The sequence below is a fragment of the Bos taurus genome, chromosome 24 (genome assembly GCF_002263795.3).
Source record: "Bos taurus isolate L1 Dominette 01449 registration number 42190680 breed Hereford chromosome 24, ARS-UCD2.0, whole genome shotgun sequence".
In the NCBI taxonomy this organism is placed as follows: Eukaryota; Metazoa; Chordata; class Mammalia; order Artiodactyla; family Bovidae; genus Bos; species Bos taurus.
In genome coordinates this window covers 24,742,189-24,764,184 of record NC_037351.1, presented here as the reverse complement: position 1 = coordinate 24,764,184, position 21,996 = coordinate 24,742,189, and the positions used below count along the sequence as shown (strand labels likewise).

The following is a 21,996-nucleotide window of genomic DNA, read 5'->3' as shown; positions in this document are numbered from 1 at the left end:
TGACTGGTTTGACCTTGATTCTCAAGTCTCACAACCTGTTAAAATCATTTCTCATGTTAGGGGAACATAAATCTATGAATTCTTTAAAGTCAGTCCACTTAAAAAAAACCAATCTCAAAATTTAAAATAAATATTTATAATCTGGACGTACACAAACTGTGTTCCTTTATCTGTTTGACCAACATAATCTCCTGATTCACCTTTCTGATGTCTCCGTCTTACCTGCTCCTAGTTTTCACCCCTTTACATCCATCTATATTAATTGTAATTATAGGAGTTAATCAAGGTTCCCGAATGGCTTCCCAGGTGGTACTAGTGGTAAAGAATCTGCCTGGTAATGCAGATTCACAAGAGACACGGGTTCAATCCCTGGGTCAGGGAGATCCCCTGGAGAAGGGCATGGGAACCCCTCCATTCTTTCCTGGAGAATCCCACGGACAGAGGAGCCTCACGTGGTCCACGGGGCCGTGAAGAGTTGGACACGACTGAATGACTGAAACACACACAATCAAGGTTCCACCCTTAGCCTGTTCACCTTTTCTCTCTCCTTTACAATCGTATACATCTCTCAATGGTCCCATTAGTTATGGACAACTCTCGAATCCATGCTACCGGTCACTAACTTCTCTTCCGAGCTCAGAGTCCAGACTTTACCTTCTGCATACTTCTGCCATGCTATTCATTCAGGCATCACACATTTATTCAATACTTATCCAGGACCAGCTATGTTTTAGGACCTAGAGATACGGCAGTGAACCAAGTATCTGCTCTCATAGATCTAACCTCTTGACTGGGGTTTCAATCCTCTATTCTTCACTTTTTCAATGTATTGAAATATTGCTGCAGACGACACTTTCGAAAGAACACAGCACTGCTCATCTTCTTCTTCGACTCCCATCTGCCTTCAGAGGTTCCCAGCCACAAGGAGGCCTTAATTCCATGGCCCAGTACTCAAGGCTCCCATGATCTAGTTCTGAAGAGTCTCTCGCCTTACGTTCCCCACATCATATACTGGAGCGCAAAAAACAGTTCTCTGGGCCACATACACATGGCACTTTCATACATCTGGGCCCTCTTCTCACTTTCTTTCATTTTCCTGCAATGAAATGCCTTATATTTGAATTTATCTCCCAATCCCTATTTACTCATGACTCATCTTACTGGCTCTTGATAGACCAGCTCTATGAATGTTTTCCTGCTTTGAATATCAGTATTTTTCACTTAAACTGTACTAATTTTGTAACTTTTTTGCTTATCATCTATCCTAATTTATAAATTTTAGAGCTATGAGCACAAGAAATTTAGATTGACTGTTTAGTGTTCATATATATTTAAGTGACATAATAAAAAATTAACACTATGAAAATTACAAGCATTTCTTCCCTTCTAAAACCAGTCTTTACATTTATCAAGTTTGAGAACTGTGAAAGTGTTAGTCACTCAGTTGTGTCTGACTCTTTGTGACCCATGGACTGCAGACTGCCAGGCTCTTCCACCCATGGGATTCTCCAGGCAAAAGTACTGGAGTGGGTTGCCATTCCCTTCTTCAGGGGATCTTCCCGACCCAGGGATCAAACCCACGTCTCCCATATTGCAGGCAGATTCTTTACTGTCTGAGCCACCAGGGAAACCCCTTGAGAACCATGGGGATAAGGAACAGACATTCAAGACCGTACATGCTGTTGGATGCTGCTGCTGCTACTGCTAAGTCGCGTCAATCGTGTCCGACTCTGTGCGACCCCATAGATGGCAGCCCACCAGGCTCCCCCATCCCTGGGATTCTCCAGGCAAGAATACCGGAGTGGGTTGCCATTTCCTTCTCCAATGCATGAGATCCTCTCTAAACCATCTGGTTCTACCAGCATCCACAACAATGCAATGAAACAGCCCGGATTCACTGCCCTCACGGTTTTTTTTTGTTGTTGTTTTTTAACTGAGGTATAACTGACACAACATGGTGTAAGTTTTAGGCATAAATACTAACAATCTGATTTAAAAATACCACAAAATCACCATAAGTTGTTCAGTTCACATTCACCACTATACACAGTTGCTATTTTTTTCCTAAGAGACTTCCAAGATCCACTCTCCCAGCTACTTTCACCTGTGCAATACAATTATACTAAGTAGAGTCGCCATGCTGTACATAGCATTCTCGTGACTTAGTCATTTTCTAACTGGAGACTCGTGCCTTTGGCTCCCACCTGCCCCTTCACCCATTTTGCCCACCACCCTCAGCCCCCACCTCAGGCAACTGCCTTTCTTGTTTCGCTTTTTAAGTATTCTATAGTAACTTTTCGGAGAAGGCAATGGCACCCCACTCCAGTACTCTTGCCTGGAAAATCCCATGGATGGAGGCGCCTGGAAGGCTGCAGTCCATGGGGTCGCTGAGGGTCGGACACGACTGAGCGATGTCACTTTCACTTTTCACTTTCATGCATTGGAGGAGGAAATGGCAACCCACTCCAGTGTTCTTGCCTGGAGAATCCCAGGGACGGGGGAGCCTGGTGGGCTGCCGTCTATGGGGTCGCACAGAGTCGGACACGACTGAAGAGACTTAGCAGCAGCACAGTAACTTTTAACTTAGGCTATTCTCCCCAACGTTGAACCTTGTGGGTTTTGGTTTTTGTTTTTTAATGCTTTCTATTTTAGCTTTGTCTGAACTGTAATGAAATTCATTACAGCTGAATGTGTCTGAGCAAGTGTATAACTGCTGTACCTTTATACATGAATTACTCAGAATGTGTCTGAATCAGCTCAAGTCCTCGTGTCTGCACAGCAGAATCCAAATTTCTTTGAAATGCTTTATTTTTAAACATGAAATATGACTGTACTCAGATGACAACTGATAATGTTTTGATATTAAACCTGTTAACTTACTGCGGATGAGTTCTGTATTAAGGTTGAGTGGAATGCATAAAAGAAAGTAAATACTCACGGTGTTATTTATTTATTTTTGCTGTTCTCATGTCACATGGAACAAATGAGTGACTCACTCACTTCTCTAAGCTGTGTTGTAATTTTGGCAGCTAGTAAATTAAAGTGTTTTTTTATTTTCCACATTTGTGTCTTTATTCTTGGTGCAGCATTTCACACCAGAGTAACAGGCTCTATCCCCACAGAAGGCATATATTGTTAATCCTTTAAGTCCTGACTCTGCTTTGCTTTAAAAATAATATATCGTCTTAATGGGGCTTCCCTGGTGGCTCACTGGCAAGAACCTGCCTGCCAATACAGGAGGCATGAGTTCAGTCTCTGGGTGGGGAAGACCCCCTAGAGGAGGGCATGGCAACCCACTCCAGTATTCTTGCCTGAAGAATCCCATGGACAGAGAAGCCTGGGGGACTCCAGTCCCTGAGGTCACAAAGAGTTGGATATGACTGAGCAACTAACAGTACACCACTTGACTATGGTCTTATATTGCTATTTATTTTTCTCTCGTAAAGTATCATTTTAGCTTGATTTCCTCTCAGGACATAAGTAGCACCCTGTCTGGGGTGGGTACTCCCAATATCTGTTGACTGACTAATAAGGCCCCACTAAAATAATCTGATTTGTTAATACATATGTACTGTGAATGAGGTTTACTGAATTGGGTATTCTTTAAATCTGTTTTAGACACAGACTGTTAATGTTATAGCTAACTCTATCAACAATGGGTAAATTGAAATATTCTACATGTTTTTCTTACTACAAATCTAACTTAACAGCTGTACACTGCTTTATTTTACCAATGTTAAAAGGAAAGCTAGTCGAGTGATAATACTGTACATATACTTCCTCATTATTAATAGTCTTGCCTAATTTTAATTATGTATTTACTTGACCTTAAAATCCTTTTCATGCATAAAGGAAACCTACTGAATTAACTATTCAAAGCACTGCATTTCTCTCCCTAAACATTTTAAAAAATACCTTTGATGTCAGGAGCTGATTACCAGGCAGGTTTCTTTTTCGTTCCCACTCCCCTTGCAGTTAAGTGGTGTCACGTCACTTAGTGCTCAGCCAACATGTGGGAGCAGAAATGACATTTCCTACTTCCTGTCCTAACCCATGAAAACCGCCCACAAGCCATCCTTTATGCTCTTTCCTTGGCCACGGGCTGAATATTGATTCCCAGAAAGATCTTGGAACAAGCTGAAGATAGCCCAGCTGCCAGCAGTCTGGGTTCCTTAATTAATATAGAGCGGAAGAAACCACCTGCCCCCACCTGGTATTGATAAACCACCAATGATAGCTCAACATGGTCATTTTTCACTATTTAGCTCCCATACATTTAACTACCAGATGAAATTAAAGGTATTTACCTCCTTTTTTGGTCTTATATTTTGCAATAAGAAATAAGGAAAATTCTACCTTATCAGATTTCTCTTTGTATGTAAAATCTTAAAAAAAACAAAACAAAAACACCAAGTTATTATTTCAGGCTCATGGGAAGCTTTACATCTAGCACGATTGTCGACTTAACCATAATAAATTGTAGCTGTGTTTTTTTAAATTCACTTTTAACTTGGAAAGTGGCAGAGATTGCTAGAGACCCAATAATATCTCTGGAGAAGGCAATGGCACCCCACTCCAGTACTCTTGCCTGGAAAATCCCATGGATGGAGGAGCCTGGTAGGCTGTAGTCCATGGGGTCGCTAAGAGTAGGACACAACTGAGCGACTTCCCTTTCACTTTTCACTTTCATGCACTGGAGAAGGAAATGGCAACCCACTCCAGTGTTCTTGCCTGGAGAATCCCAGGGACGGGGGAGCCTGGTGGGCTGCCGCCTATGGGGTCGTACAGAGTCGGACGCGACTGAAGCGACTTAGCAGCCGCAGCCGCAGCAGCAATAATATCTCACTGACTCCCTGTCATCAGTAACACTCCCCTCGTAGGCACGTGGCTGCCCAGAATACTGTTCCCAGGCCCCACAGCAAGTAGGTGTAACTCTGTAACTAGGTTACAGCCAATGGGATGCAGTGCAACTAGTGCACGTAACTTCCAAGATAAATGTGCATTTAAAATCTTTAATACACCAGAAAATTCAGATTGCAGTTTATATTCAATGCTTTTAGTATATTCACAGAGTTGTGTAATCATCACCACCATCTAATTATAGAACATTTCTATCATCCCAAAAGAAATCTCAAATCCATTAACAATTAAGTCTCTACTCCCCACCCCAGGCTTAGGCAACCACTACTTTCTGTATCTATAAATTTACCTAATCTGGAAATTTCGTAGGAATGGAGGTATAAAATGTGTGAACTTTCGTGTCTGATTTCTTTCATTTGGCATGTTTCCGAGGTTCATCTATGTTGTAGCATGAATCAGTAGTTCATCCCTTTTAATGGCTGAATAATATCTGATTATATGGATATACTATTTTATTTATCCAGTCATCAGATGATGGCCATCTGGGCTGTTTACAATTTTGGCAATTATTGAATAATTCTGATAAGAACATCTGTATACAAGTTTTTGTATGGACATATGTTTTCATTTCTCTGAGATATATACCTGGGGTAGAATTGCTGGGTCATATGGTAACTCTATATCTAACTTTTGAGAACTCCCTGACCTTTTCCCCAAATCGGCCACACCATTTTACATTCCCTCTAGCAATGAATGAGAGTTCCAATTATTCCACATACTCCAACACTTGCTATTATCCATCTTTAATTTAAATTATAAGCATCTTAGTGGGTGTGAAGTGGCTTTTGAACTGTGGTGTTGGAGAAGACTCTTGGGAATCACTTGGACTGCAAGCAGATCAAACCAATCTAAAGGAAATCAAATTTCCCCAATGCTAAAGGAAAAATCAACCCTGAATATTCATTTGAAGGACTGATGCTGAAGCCCCAATACTTTGGCCACCAGATGCAAAGAGTCAACTCATGGGAAAAGACCCTGATGCTGGGAAAGATTGAAGGTAAAAGGGGAAGGGGGTGACAGAGAATGAGATGGTTGGATGGCATCACCAACTCAACGGACCTGAGTTTGAGCAAACTCAGGTAAAGGATAGGGTAGCCTGGTGTGCTGCCAGCCCATGGGGTTGCAAAGAGTTGGACACGACTAAGTGACTGAACAACAACTAACCCAGGATAGCTGAGATACAAATGAAAGGAATGATTTCAGTGAGCCCAGACTCTTGCATCTTCCCATACATAGTGCTAATTTCCTTAACATGGGATATCTGCTTTTCTTTAATTAACAATTATCTTTAAAGATTCAGACTACCTGCCCTTTGTTGCAAAATGTCTATATAACCTTGGTTCCTCCCCTTGCCTCCCAGCAGCAGTTCTCGCAGGGTTACTTGAGATACTGTCTCCAGGGCTTGAAGTCCTAAAAATTCCCACCAAATAAAATATAACTCTCAACTTTTAGGTTGAGACTATTTTTTAAATGATCAGGTAGTTAGCCTAAAAGTGATGTCCAGTTCCTTTACTGACTAGAAAGTATCAAACATTTAGAAAGAAGAAACAAATGCTTAGAACCATTAAATCTGAATCTATCTTTACTTTGAATGCATAGGCATGAAACAGCCAGGACCCTTGTCTCTTCAGCCAGATTATCACCTCTTCAGGCCCAACCAACATCATCTGTTTCTCTTCTGGTTTGCATTCCACAAAACCACTGTGGAACAGAATAAGTATATAACGAATGCTTTCTGAATGAACACTCTTGGGTAGAAATGTGTGAGCATTCAACATTAAATAAGTCTAGGTATAAACAAAGCCCTAAGGTCTTATTCAGTATTTAAGCACCTGGAGGAAAGCTGAATATTTAGAAAGGCTGTTTTTTTTTTCAAATCTCCTATTGATCTCTTCCGACTCTAAACCAAATCCACAAATCTACACTAAGATCCCCTCCTTAAATGAATACTCTGTTCAAAGGCCCCAAAACTGTAACCTTGGGTTCTAAACAACAGAAAGAGTTTTCACGTTTTATGCTTTACTGTGAAATCCCAAGAAGAACAGAAAGAAACAGAGATGAATTCAGACAAAGCACTAAGTGGTACGGGAATCAAAGAACTCCATGGTGAAATCTAAACAAAAAGGAATGTATGAAACAGAAGAGAAAGATGTTGAGAGAGACAGAGATTAAGGATATATTATTACCTCTTTTCAAATAAACCCTGGGGCCAAGGACTCCCTTTTCAACAGCAGATTTACCAGGAATAATACTCCTGCTGTAGGAAACAGAAGTATGCCTACTTAAATCTGAAACTTTATGCTCTGAAATACTGTACTTAATATTTAAAAGATAAGAATTCTATGTCAAGGGATTTTTAGAAAAACAGGTGAGCCATTGTAGTACCAGTATTTCTACAAACATTGACAATATGCTAAATCTCTTAGTACAGCGTCTGGCACATACCCTGGAATCACATTTCTGGCAGGTGAGGAAGATGGGAAAATGACACTTTGGCAATCCATTAAAAGGCAGAATATAGACAGTCCTCTCTGTAAGACTGATACTGCCCATGTGTCCTCCCACGTTAGACAGTGAACCCACGAGGATGCATTTGGTTGGCGCCATGTGCGTCTATCACATGGTGCGAGGCGACATTCACACCATAAGATGACACCGAGAACAAGCACTGGAGCAGGCAGGTGTCATCTCAGACTCTTTCAGGGACCAAACTCTCAGATGGGCAGGCAGGCAAAGGCCCAATCACCAGGCACATTCCTAGGACACTACTCCTTGCCCGCAGCTCTTTGCTTCCATTAACTCAAATGAGTATATGATGATTCCAGACGCTAGAGGGAAGACAGTTCGGGATTTCAATAGCCTAAGATTCGGAGCCAGATTTAGGTTTGAACTGAGATTTGAATATTTCTTAACTATGTGACTCTGGGCTATTTAATATCTTTGAGTCTCAGAATTCTCATAGTTAAAATGATGGTAATAATTTACCAACAGAAGTCCCTGTTAGGAGGGACTTCTCTAGTGGTCCAGTGGTTAAGAATACACCTGCCAATCAAGGGACATGGGTTTGATGCCTGGTCTGGCAAGATCCCACAGCCATGGAGCAGCTAAGCCCGTGAGCCACAGCTACCAAAGCCTGAGAGCTCTAGGGCCCGTGGTCCACAACAAAAGAAGCCATGGCAAATGAGAAGTCTCCGCTTGCCGCAACTAGAGAAAGCCCACGGACAGCAACAAAGACCCAGCACAGCCAAAAATAAATAATAAATAAATAGGATAATAAAGAACTATAAAGAAAGTGATAAAGAAACCTGAGCACCAAAGAATTGTCGCTTTTGAACAGTGGTGTTGGAGAAGACTCTTGAGAATCCCTTGGACTGCAAGGAGATCCAACCAGTCCATCCTAAAGATCAGTCCTGAGTGTTCATCGGAAGGACTGATGTTGAAGCTGAAACTCCAAAATTCTGGCCACCTGATGTGAAGAGCTGACTCATTGGAAAAGACCCTGATGCTGGGAAAGATTGAAGGCAGGAGGACAAGGGGGCGACAGAGGATGAGATGGTTGGATGGCATCACTGACTCGCTGGACGTGAGTTTGAGTGAACTCCGGAAGTTGGTGATGGATAGGGAGGCCTGGCGTGCTGTGGTCCATGGGGTCGCAAAGAGTCTGACATAACTGAGCGACTGAATTGAAGATAACAAAATGCTAAAAACAATACTATAAGGAAGTTGGGATGAGTGGATGAGGATAAACATAAAGGACTCAGGATAGTACTGTATAGCTAGAAGGTTCGTGAATAATATGCCTTTGACTTATTTCCTTCCTTGGTGAGTTCCCTTTCTTTTACCAGCCAGGCTCAGCTACACAGTAGTTTCTTCCTCCAATGAGAAAATGCTCTGATAATTAATGTGTTATAATTTGCATTGTACGCTTCACATCAACTATTAAAATAAAGCCATGATTTTCACCAGGTATAAATGTCATGTTAAATCCAACTATTTTATTTCAAGAGGATAAACTGAGCTGTAAGTCACACTTAAAGGATTTTCACTGTCATTTTTAGTTTCAAATGTGGTTTAGAGTCCCTTGAGCTTTATTATGTGACAAAACAAACAAAATACTGAAGAATCAAACCAAAAACTATGATTTACTGCTATGGAAGTTATAAAAGAAGACACATTCTTAGAAAAATATCTGAGTTACATATTTGACAGTTTGTAGAATTTTCTCACATTAAGTCGATTTCCAAAAATCCTGCACAGCTATAAAAAGAAAACCAAACAAGATTTTGAAAAATAGAAACAAAACTCACACATACACCTGAAAATCTAATGTTTCCAGTGTCAACACACAAAACCACTGAATTTTAATATTCTCTGTACACATAAGAGAGGGTAACATACAAAAAGTGCAGCTGCCAGATAACATCCGAATGTCTACTTTTCCATCTGGGTTGCCTTTAAGGTGGAAGCGAGACAATGCTTTACCTCTACAAATCAGAACACATGTAATAAAAAACCTCAATGTGAAAGAACACCATATTAAATTACTGAAAATAAATGGCCAAAAGCTTTAAAAATATCAGATCACCCAATTTTATAGATAAGTCTATACAGATACTATAGGCCTAAAAGTATAGAGGCCTCTAATAGTAGAAAACAGAACTGGAAAACAAACCAAGAAAAAAAAAAAACCCTTTCTTTAAAAAAAAAAAAAGGCAAAAAATCCAGAAGCTCCCTGACCCCCACCACTAAACCAGGAATTTACAGACATTAATGGGAAGACATCATCAATTAAGTCAGTTAGTTACATCCCCTAACCAACTATATTGTTCACAGATAAATTATAAATTATCTGAGGCAAAATGAAACAAGAAAAAAAAAATCACTTTGACATTTAATCCTCCGTACACAGGGCCATTTCCTAAATGTGTAACCTGAGACATGGACTATTTAGCTGGCTTGAGGAAAGGCAAGATAAAGTTGCATGAGTTGTCAAGTGTTTTATGTACACATACACTTTTTAAAATTAAAAATCTACTTTAATGGATCAAAATTATGATGGCAATTATTCATAACAGTCATTATTAGTAAATGTTAAATTATGTTAAATTTAAATAACACTTGAAAGGTTTTCACACTGAAAGCACAGACTGGCTCAATCAATGAGGGGCTCCCCACAACCAACATCTATTCATGAGTCACCATGTGAATGTCACCAAATGACTCAGAATTTGGTCTAAAACTCTAAGCTTGACGAGCTGAACAGGAGACAACTAGAATGCAGTTCATCATATGTAAATACATTTCTTTTCTTCAGACAAGGGCATACCTAATTAAAGAAATTTACCTGAATGATGTGGAGATAATAGAAATGAATACAAAAAAACCTTCTACCTCATCCCATTTTATGTTCCAGCTCTAAGAAACAAAGAAATAACTTTATAAATTATCCAGGGGACCAGTATCCAGAAATGTTATTCCATGAACTTAATAAATAGAGAATATTTTCTTCTATTTCAATATTTGTTTTTCTTCTAGATGCAAGAGAAATCTAAGGAGAGGGTCTAAATAAAACCAAGGACACTAAAATAGAACAATCACACACATATAATGAAACTGACAGCCTGTGTTCCCTACTCCCAAGTCATACAGTCAGAATGAGGTATTTTCTTCTTGGCATGCTTGCAGACTGCAGTGGTGGGATGCTGATGTCCATGTCCGGCCAACTGCTCCTTGTTGCTATGTTCTAGAAAAACACCTGCCAGCCAATCCCACACACTTCTTTCTGTTCTAGGTCCCAGTCCCACCACTGCTATAGAATAGCCACATACTGCTCTTTTGCTAAGCGTACACATGTGAAACGGGAATAACAGGCCCACTTCAACGGATAACCGGGGTCCCAGGTGGCCCGACAGTAAAGAACTCGCCTGCCAATGCATGAGATGCAAGAGACTCAGGTTCTATCCCTGGGTTGGGAAGGTCCCCTGGAGGAGAAAATGACATCCCACTCCAGTATTCTTGCCTGGACAATTCCATGGGCAGAGGAGCCTGGCAGGCTACAGTCCATGGGGTTGCAAGGTGTCAGACACGACTGAGCTCACCACACCAGTGGGTAACATCCAAAACATCTTGTACAGCAAAATAAACATCACCAAGAACTAAATCAATAAAGGGAAAAGGAACAGAAATTACACCCTCAAATCACTTCAAGTAGGAGGATAACACCATGGAGACTTCCCCATCTCCCTGCAATGGCTGGAACCTATGTGAAGGATCATGTAACACAGAACCAGGGAGGGCTTCCCTGGTGGCTCAGTGGTAAAGGAGCCGCCTGCAAATGCAGGAGACAGAGGTTCGATCCCTGATCTGGGAAGATCCCATATGCCATGGAACAACTAAGCCTGTGTGCCACAATTATTGAGCCTGTGCTCTGGTTCCCAGGGACCACAACTGCTGAGCCCACGAGGGGCAACTACCAAAGCCCACAAGCCCCAGAGCCCATGACCTGCAATAAGAGAAGCCACTGCATGAGCAGCAACAAGGAGTAGCCCCACTGGTGGCAACTAGAGAAAAGCCCGTGCAGCACAGAAGACCCACCCCCAGAAAAATAAAAGCATTTATTAAAAAGAAGAAAATAAAAAGGAATCAATGAGACTTGGCTCAGGATTTTAAAAGAGAAAAGGGGAAAAGAAATAGGATTTGCCTTAATTCACTGCAGACGTGGCTATTAGGGCAACAGATGGAAAACACACTAAGCTGAGAAATGGTAACACTGCAGCTCAGGTGAGCAGTGATCAGCATTAGTAGAGAGAAGTGGGGCAGGGACAGTGTATCTGTTTCCTAATCCGCTGACTCCTCTTCTCTTTGCCTATCACAACGCTGACCCTGAACTGCCATCCTGGCAGGTAAATTGACCACCACCTCACTCATCCTGTCCCAAGGACCACCAGGAAACCATACATCATTGGGAGGTCTGTGAAGGATACTTTTCATTTAGATTGTAAAGAACGCAATCCAAAGCTGAACACAAGAGAGCTACAGAGTATCTAACTGCATTGGCTTCCCATACAGGAAGGTTTTTCTGCTTTGGAGCTGTCTTCACTACAGAGAATCCAGCAGCCAGGGGTTCCCCAGACTAGTCCCACTTACTGTGACACTGGAGTTCCCTCCCCAGTATTTCTGCTGCGTGGACATATGTAGAGAAGTATTAATAAAATACTTCTGGGGAGATACAGAAAGAGCCTAAAGCTCCACCCAGAGTCAGATAAAGGGTCAATTATGAAAGGGTCTGAGCCTCATGGCTCAGATTGTAAAGAATCCACATGCAAGGCAGGAGACCCAGGTTTGATCCCTGGGTCAGGAAGATCCCCTGGAGAAAGGGATGACAACCTACTCCAGTATTCTTGCCTGGAGAATCCCGTGGACAGAGGAGCTTGCCGGGCTACAGTGCATGGGGTCACAAGAGTGAGACACGACTTAGCAACTAAACCCTGTGAACGAGTCACTCAAACTATATTCAGCTTCGCCAATTTGTTAGTTTGTCCTGATATCAAGTGCACTCAGAACTATACACAACTGTCAGGCACAGGCCGAGCCTGAGCTCCAGGTCTATGTATCTAATTGATGTCTAGTATCACCAGCTGAAGGCCCCCCATCGGAACCTGAAAACTAGATATATCCCAGAATGATGATCCTTCCTCCAAGAGCTCTGACTCCTCCCATCTCAGTGTAGGGTAGCTCCCCTCCTTGGACCCCCCAGTCAACCAGGCAGTCATTGCTGGTGGGACCTCTTCCCTCGTCACCTCCATCCAGCCCCTCACCAAATCTTACAGGTGCCTACTGATCCAGAGGCAACAGAATGTAGTCATTAAGTGTGTGCACTGTAGAAACAGCTTGCTTCAGCTCACATCCCCCAACTGCCACGTGCTGGTGTGTAATTCAGCAAGTTATTACAAGGAGATCAAACCAGCCAATCCTAAAGGAAATCAACCCTGAATATTCATTAGAAGGCCTAATGTTGAAGCTAAAGCTCCAATACTCTGGCCACCTGATTTGAAGAGGCAACTCATTGGAAAAGATCCTGATGTTGAGAAAGATTGAAGGCAGGAGGAGAAGCAGATGTCAGAGGATGAGATGGTTGGATGGCATCACCGCCTCGATGGACATGAGTTTGACCAAGCCCCAGGAGATGTGAAGGACGAGGAAGCCAGTCTTCTGCAGTCCGTGGGGTCGCAGAGTCAGACACGACTGAGAGACTGAACAACAAAAATCTCTGCTAATATTTTGGTGTTATTATTCTGCCTCAGTCTCTGGGCTCCAGCCCTTTTCTATACATCCCGTCTGCTCTCACTGAAGGCAGGCTCCCAACAGCTCTCAGTGGGCTATTGTGAGGGTGTTTCCATCTACATCCTGACACCCCTCTAACCCAGCTTCCATTTTGCTGCAATTAGAGTCTTTCAAATGCAAATCCGCTCTCATTACTACTCTGCTTGGAATGCTTCTACGGTTCTTCATTGCTGAGAGAGAACAGTCCGAAATCCATGGGGTACAGCATGGAGGCCTTCCTGACCTGGCCACAGTAATGACACTGGGAAGGTCTGAGGCCTGAGAGGGCCAAAGGAACCCCTGGGTGAAGACTAGCTCAGCCCCATGTGCTGTCTGTCTCGGATCTCCGTAGGCTTTTCTCAGGCTTATCCTGTTGCCTAGAGTGCCCTTCCCTCATAGTTGTTTAAATTTGAAATTACGCTGCCTCCCCTCTGCCACTTTTGCAAGAGATTAGTTCATCCTTCCTTGAGACATTTCATCAAATGTCTCCTTAATGCCTAGGATAGCCTCAAGTCCATACAAGACTGGCCCAGGCTGGATGTAGCTTACCTCCCCAGCAAGTCATCCTCTGGCATGTGATAGAAACAGAACTACCTGGGGTTCTCTGAAGAAGTCTGCTGAAGGGATCTGCTTCTCTGACAGGCTTCCTTCTGCCTCTACGATGGTCTACTATCCTTTCTCCCCCTGGGAAAATCTCATTCTTAGTGAAGTCCGCATTCCTTCTATTTGCCATCCCACAGAAGAAACGGTTTCCCTCTCTCCCCCTCCTGGCACTCTGTACTCTTTCCTCCCAGGATCCTTCTATTTGTAATGACATTTCATATTTGTCAGCTTGCTTTCCATGCTCATTGCACATGAATTTGAGCAAACTTCAGGAGATAGTGAAGGACAAGGGAGCCTGGCGTGCTGCAGTCCATGGGGTTGCAAAGACTCGGACATGACTGAGCGAATGACTGAACAACAACATTTCCATGCTCAAGGTCTTGGGAGACCAAGTACTTAATACTACTGCTCAATTTACATTTGGGGAAGGAACTCCTGTACAACTGGTGGTCTGCAGTCATTTTCACTCTTTAAATTCCGAATGAGTGTCTTACCATGTGACCTTATTTCTTACTCAATAGAATTTAGGATTTTGCTACAATACTATCCCAAACTCAAAGCCTATTAATCCCTGGCATAGATTATTTTGCTGCTGTTGTTGTTCAGTCACTGAGTCGTGTCTGACTCTTTGTGACTCTATGGACTGCAGCACACCAGGCTCCCCTGCTCTTCACTATCTCCTCAAGTTTGTTCAAATTCATGTTCACTGAGTCAGTGATGCTACCTGACCATCTCATCCTATGCTGCCCTTTTCCCTTTTCCCTTCAATCTTTGGCAGCATCAGGGTCTTTTCCAATGAGTCAACTCTTCTCATCAGGTGGCCAGAGTACTGGACCTTCAGCTGCAGCATCAGTCCTTCCAATGAATATTCAGGGTTGATTTCCTTTACGATTGACTCGTTTGATCTCCTTGCAGTCCAAGAGACTCTCAAGAGTCTTCTCCAACACCACAATTTGAAAGCATCAATCCTTTGGTGCTCAGCCTTCTTTATGGTCCAACTCTCACATCTGTATATGACTACTGGAAAAACTACAGCTTTGACTAGACTGCCCTTTGTCAGCAAAGTGATCTCTCTGCTTTTTAACATGCTGTCTAGGCTTGTCATAGCCTTCCTTCCAAGGAGCAGGCGTCTTTTCATTTCACACCCGTCAGTCACTGTCCACAGTATTGTGGAGCCCAGGCATCAACAACTAGGAAAAAGTTAATGTAAAAAGGTGGGGTCATCATATGAGGCAAAAATTTTTTTTTAATTCTAAATGGAATAGTAATAATGAAATGTAGAATCACAGAATTTCAGAACCAGCAGGAAGCCTGGAGAACCTGAATGCCACCTGCCTTCATTTTCTGTTTGAAGAGGACACAAAGTTCCCAGTTAGTGGCAAGTGAAGACTTCCTGGTTCTTGGTCTGAAAACCATGCAATCCCATTATGCCAGATGAAAAGGAAAACCGAACCGCCTGTTCTATAAATGATTTACCTGGATTTCTCAAGAGCACATATGCAGCTCACCTAAATTATATGTCTCACTGTAGTTTCAGAGCAAACCCAGCCCAAGTGAATATTGTGATGAACAGACAGACAGCTGCTTCTGAAGTCTGAAGGCAGAGTCTGAATCCTGGCCCAACACTAGCTGTGTGATCCCAGGGAAGCCACAATCATCTTGGAGACAGTTTTCTAATTGAAATGTGAAGAACAGCACCTCTTTCATAAACTGTTGTGAGGATTAAGTGAGGATGTTGATGAGTGCATTCTGTGAATCACAAATGCCACATAATTGCCAGATACTCAGAAAATAAAATATAAGGGTGTGGGAGGGTACTGCTGCTGCTGCTAAGTCACTTCAGTCGTGTCCGACTCTGTGCAACCCCATAGACGGCAGCCCACCAGGCTCCCCCATCCCTGGGATTCTCCAGGCAAGAACACTGGAGTGGGTTGCCATTTCCTTCTCCAATGCATGAAAGTGAAAAGTGAAAGTGAAGTTGCTCAGTTGTGTCCGACTCTTAGCGACCCCATGGACTGCAGCCTACCAGGCTCCTCCATCCATGGGATTTTCTAGGCAAGAGTACTGGAGTGGGGTGCCATTGCCTTCAGCTTACACCAGTGCAATAAACATGAACTTGGGCAAACTCTGGGAGGTGGTGAGGGACAGGGCAACCTGGAGTGCTGCAGTCCATGGGGCTGCAGAGTCGGACGTGACTGAGTGACTGAACAACACTAGTTCACATTCTTTAAAGCACTGAAAACTAATCACTTGTTAATTGTTTTGTATATCCTTATATCTTTCTCTCTCTCTCTTTTTTAACTCTAGCATTCGCTTTGCTCATCAGCATTGCACTAGGTCCTAAGCAAGGAAAAGAAAGGGAAGGGAGGGGATTGTGTGCTAAGTCACTTCAGTCCTGTCCAACTCTTTGCGACCCCATGGACTGCAGTCCACCAGGCTCCTCTGTCCATGGAATCCTGCAGGCAAGAATACTGGAGTGGGTTGCCATGCCCTTCTCCAGGGGATCTTCCTGACCCAGGGGTTGAACCTATGTCTCCTGAGGCTTCTGCATTGCAGGCAGATTCTTTACTGCTGAGTTACCTACTCGATTACAAAAAAATTCAGGTTTTCTTTAGGCTCTATTCTGGTGACAAAATACAAATCTCTCTCTAAAATAAGGTTACGAGTACAGTATATCATCAACCTACAACTACGTAATACAGACTGCTACTTACCCATGCATTCAGACAGCTTGTAGGCCTCACACAAGCTCAACATCGGGGAAACACACAATCTTCAAATTGCAAGGAGCACTGGGAATATCTAAACCCTACCTTATTTTTAAAGCATATTTAAGAAAGAAACCTAACTAGAAAAGAAGGCACAAAATCACTATGCTATTTTATACCTCAACACATGATTATTTCATAAGTTATTCCTGACTATAGAGTAGATGTTTATTAATAAATAGAACTACATTTGAATGTCTCACAAAAGTACTTTCATGAGCTACAATCTATGATACATTAAACTTGAGATAGTTATGACACATGTCACTGAAATATATGTAGAAATATTATTAAAAATTTTGAGTTCTTTCTCCCTTTACTTATGATTATATACTAAGACACTAGGATGAGATCAAGGTCAAGAGACAGGAAGCAATCAGGGAAACATCCTAGGTTACAAATCAGTATTGCATGTTTTGCATGAACTTGGTTAAGATAAATCAATTTACCAGGGCCTGATACATCTCAAACCAACAAGAAAAAAAATTGGCATTAACTATATAGAGATATGAAGTATATATAATTGGATAAAATCATTTTCTCTCAGCATATACATTCAGATGGATGAACAAAATTTTAAAAATAAAGCTTTAAGCATGGCTTTACCCTGCTGTCAATGTACATATAAATAGAACTTGTAAACATCAGATGTTTTACCCACTTTCCTGCGTGAAACACCCTTATAACATTCTCTTAATTCAGCATGTTGTCAAATAGTACTTATTAAGCAGTATTCTCAGTAAATGAAACAGAACAGCCCCTTGTTCTGTGTTGTAATTTGGCACAGATGACGTCCTCGCAGGCCAGCCTTCTGAAGGGTGTATCAGGGCTGTTCTAAAGAAAGATCACAACAGTAAGGCCCAAAAAAAGGCACTTAAAATTCTGTGCCAGTCCCAATTTAGTGTCTGTGTTTGAGTAAAGTGTCAACCAAATCATCACCAAGCTCCTCCCTTCCAGTACTCTCATCCCAATGGGATGGCATGCCTCAATTAGTTACCACTGACTCATACAGCCCACTATCAACGTGCTTAGAATTTTCTATACATTCTGCTTTTAAACTCTATTAACTCAGTGGCTCCCACTCTTTAAAAAAAAAAAAAAAAAAGAACCTTCTCCATATTTAGTGATAGGAAACACAGTGATTTAACCAATTAGTTAAACTGCCATCGTGGCACAAAAATCTTCTTTGGAGACTTTCCCCACTAACAACTGTGAAGATTTCCCTAAGAAGAGAGTTATTTTTATATATTTTTAAAATTTATTTATTTTGTGGCATGTCACGCGGCATGCAGAATCTTAGTTCCCCAACCAGGGATCAAACCTGGGCCTCCCCAGGAGTGGAAGCGCAGAGTCCTATCCACTGGACTGCCAGAGACGTTCTCAAAGAGTTATTTTCAAATGTAATTTACCACCGTTTGAGGTAAACAGTGATTCCAAGTATATATGATACACATTGTGGTGGGGCCACCTCCCTCAGTAGTCTGCTGATTACTCAGGTCTGAGAGTCTTTAGTGGCTACAAGAATTCATTCTGTGCTCTGTATCATCTTGTAATCTGGAGCAGACAAAGAAGAGAGACAGGCATGAAGAATCAAGAAATACAAGATGGTACAAGATTTTAAACTGCTACACCTGCAGCTGAGATTTTAAGTCCACAGAAGTTCAGTGACACTGCGTGGCTGACCTCAAAAGAACACAGCCAAACAGTCAAGGACTCAAGCAGTCTAGTCCAGTCAAAGACACACTGGCCAGCTACTCTGACCAGAGATTTCACGCCTTGCTCTTCTCCTCAAAGAGTCATTCTTTTTATCTAACCTATGTCTCTCTGGAACCATGCCCCTTCCTTCAGTTCTCAGTGAGAAAGGAAACAACTGCTCAGTATCCTTCTCATGACAACCCTTCACATATACGAAGACTTATTAAGTGTCCTCTTGAACTTCTCTTCAAACGCAAGATCCACAGCTCCTTCACCCCTTCCTCATGGGCCTTATTTTTTACAGTCCTTTGGGTCTTGCTATCGCTCTTCCCTGGTCCTTGCCAGTTTTCTTTCTTTAGTTCTAGAGCCCAAAAGAGAAAATAAAACATTCTGCTAATGGCCTGGGGGCAACAGTGAGCAAAGCAGGATTATTTCGCTGTTCTTAAAAACTGTATACTCTTACTGATATTAAAATGTGCATCTCAGGATCTAAGGTAAAGTGTTAGTAGCTCAGTCATGCCCCACTCTTTGCGACCCCATGGACTGTAGCCCCACCAGGCTCCTCTGTCCATGGGATTTTCCAGGCAAGGATACTGGAGTGGGTTGCCATTCCCTTCTCCAAGGGATCTTCCCAACCCAGAGGTCAAACCCAGGTCTCCTGCACTGCAGGTAGATTCTTTACCAACTGAGTTACAAGGGAAGCCCTGGTAAGATACACAGGTAACAGCAATTCTCACTTCAATTTAATCTTCACTTTATTGTATGCTGGTTTGATCGTTCAGTTACGTCTTCTATCGCACGTATGTTGAGTTTCAGTCTTCAAATGCATTATGACTTAATTCTACAGCAATTCCTCTTTTCGATTCTATGCAAAGCTTTCACAGTGTAATCAACTCTATCAATTCAACATGACCTGAATAGCTAGTGAGTTTGCCACTTATTTTATCAGTTTACTCCTATGCCTGTATTTCCCTCACTGCCCCAGCTTCCTATGATAGCTTCTGGGAGCTCCACGTTTAGGAGCCATATTCCACTGCAAAGCAGTAAAATGGATATCAGTTTAACTAGATAGGAGCTTTTCATTAATGAAGTTATATTTTATAAGAAACACATGTCATCTAAAAATTAACAGAAACTACCATTAAGTAAACAGCAATGAACTTCCAGGAACTGTGGTAAGTATTGTTTTTAAAGGTCAATAGCTCTGTCAGTGGGATTGGGGGGAGGGAGGTTGGAAGGAGGCCCAAGAGGGAGGGGATATATGTATACATGTAGCTGATTCATTTCATTGTACAGCAGAAACTAACACAACACTGTAAAGCAATTATACTCCAATTTTTAAAAAACAATATTAAAATAAAAAAGGTCAATAACTCTACAAACTCTTTCCCCCACATTTACAGATGAGAAAAACAACAGCTCTGAGAGGTGAAATGATTAGCCCAAGATCACTCTGTTAATAAATGACAGAGCTGGAGAGAGAGGATAGAGCTTGACCGTAGTGACATCTAAGGTAGCTGTGGTCTGGGTATAACACCACTATCATCAGAAGCATGATCAGAAAAGCTGGCAGATGCAACACGCTTACCTCCCACAAACACACATGCAAACTTCTACTCCAAAGGACTGTATCACTTTAGTCTGTCATGACACAAAGATGAAAGTCAGGCATATGGAGATAAGTGATACTCTGCATTGAAATTAAGCATCTAACTTTAGAGGGAAAACACTGGCATTAATCTCACTGAGAACGAAAATGACTCACAAATATTTCCTATTTTCCTTCCAACCATATAAAAAAAAATGTGACCTTTCAAAAATGCCACATCATTTACTAATATATTAAAGCTATATTTTCTAAATCTGAAAGTTAAATTTCTTAGGTCTCAAAAAATGTGCCGACACACAACAGTATGAAGAAAGGGAGGGAAGAGGTTTAGTGTAGTTTCAGAAAAACTGAGTGAGAGAAGGTGACTATACGTGGAGGAAAAGCATGTATACAGAGCTCTGGAAAGGGTGATGGGTCGTGTAAGAGGAAAGGGAAGCCATCCATTTTAAAAAATAAAATGTCATTAGAAATGCAGTGATCTTTGAGATACAGAGCAGCCATATGGAGGAAAACTGTTAGAACATTATGATAGCTTGCAAAGGAACATGGTTGAAAAGCTTACTGTATTTGCAAGTTTGACAAATTGTGTAACCTTCCTAAAGGTCACACACCATTACAGGCTTTAATTATAATCAGCCGGCAAGTTTAAACAGTTAGTGTAATAGATCACTTTGGGGGGGTTCTGCCTAGATTAACGCTTAACCATTTACATGTCACTTGTTTCCCACAGAGAAGGAACCCCAGACAGAACATTTGGACTACATGCCTGAATTCCTGGACACAGCTGATTAGCTCAAGGGTGGGCATGTGACCCAAGATGAGCCAATAAGATCATTTTCCATCTTTTTAGTTCCTTGTTTCATCTTCTGCTACCTTCTTGCCCTTGCATTTCATAATACTCCAATATTCTTTCCTGATTAGGCAGCTTGAGTTTGTTTTTATCGTTTGCAGAGCCCCAGCAAAAATCTGTATCTTCAAAAGCATTTATGGAATGAATTTTATGTTTCTCGGTGTACTCCCCCTTTCCCTGAACAGAGAACTCTCTAAAAATGAAACCTATCATCACTTCCCTTCACTACCAGGGGGTAAAAAAAAGGACAAAGTGAATGTTGGAGATCTCGAATCTACTGCTGATACCACAGCTTATTATCTCTATCAAAGAATGAAGGGAGATGACCCAGTTCAAATTTGTATTCACTGTTAGGCTTTTCGTATCTCAGTAACAAGTTAATTCAAACTGTGCATCATTCTACACTAGCTACTGGAAATTCACTCTTCTTCAGTCTCCCCAGCGATGTGCTAAATCATTTGAGTGATATTAACACCAATGATCTACCAAGTGGGATTATTTCTATCATGTGAATCAAATATATGTGGTTCATAAAACAATGTCAGCATTGTGCATAATAATGCTCACCTCTCAGAACCACCGTCACACCAGCATTCAATAACCAAGCCTGAAGCTTTCCTTCACAAAACAAAAGTCCTTCTGCAAAGGCAGCCATGGTCCCCTCACAAGGAGAGGCTGCACGCCATTCTGAATTCTGGTGCTGCCAAGATATTTCTGAGTCTCACAGTGCAGTACTGTCAAACCCTAAAAGTGATTCCAAGCTGAGACAAGCCAGAGAGCACTTCAGTTTGCCGGCTGTGTTTCCGGCTCCGGTTCTTGACAACATTTTAATCTACATGGATAAAAGACACTTTACTTCTTTAATGAAAAGCACTGATCCAAATAGCCTTTTCAGCTCACCCCCTTCTTGATGCAGGGGGAAAATGACATTCTTTAATCTTTACTGTCATTAGCCTAGAGCATACATATAAAAAACAAAAATGAGCTAAATACTTGGCTACTTTCTATACTCCGTGGGTCACAAAAGAGTCAGAAACGACTGAGTGACTAAACAACAACTTTCTATACCTCAAAGATTGGTGAACACATTCGAAAAAGACCAGAAATAGTGGTTTGTCACAATCCAGTAAGGTGAAATCCAGTCACACGTTACTGCATCCAGGCCTGATATAGTAAGGATTTGGTTTCCGACAGCATGTCACAGTAGTAGTATATCTTCACGTGAACTC

General features: G+C 41.8%; 1 protein-coding gene across 2 annotated transcripts in view; it reads right to left on the bottom strand.

The window, feature by feature from the left end:
• The window catches only part of GAREM1 (GRB2 associated regulator of MAPK1 subtype 1), a 236,734-nt gene that overhangs the window by 167,224 nt on the left and 47,514 nt on the right, over window positions 1-21,996 (bottom strand). The window lies entirely within an intron of this gene.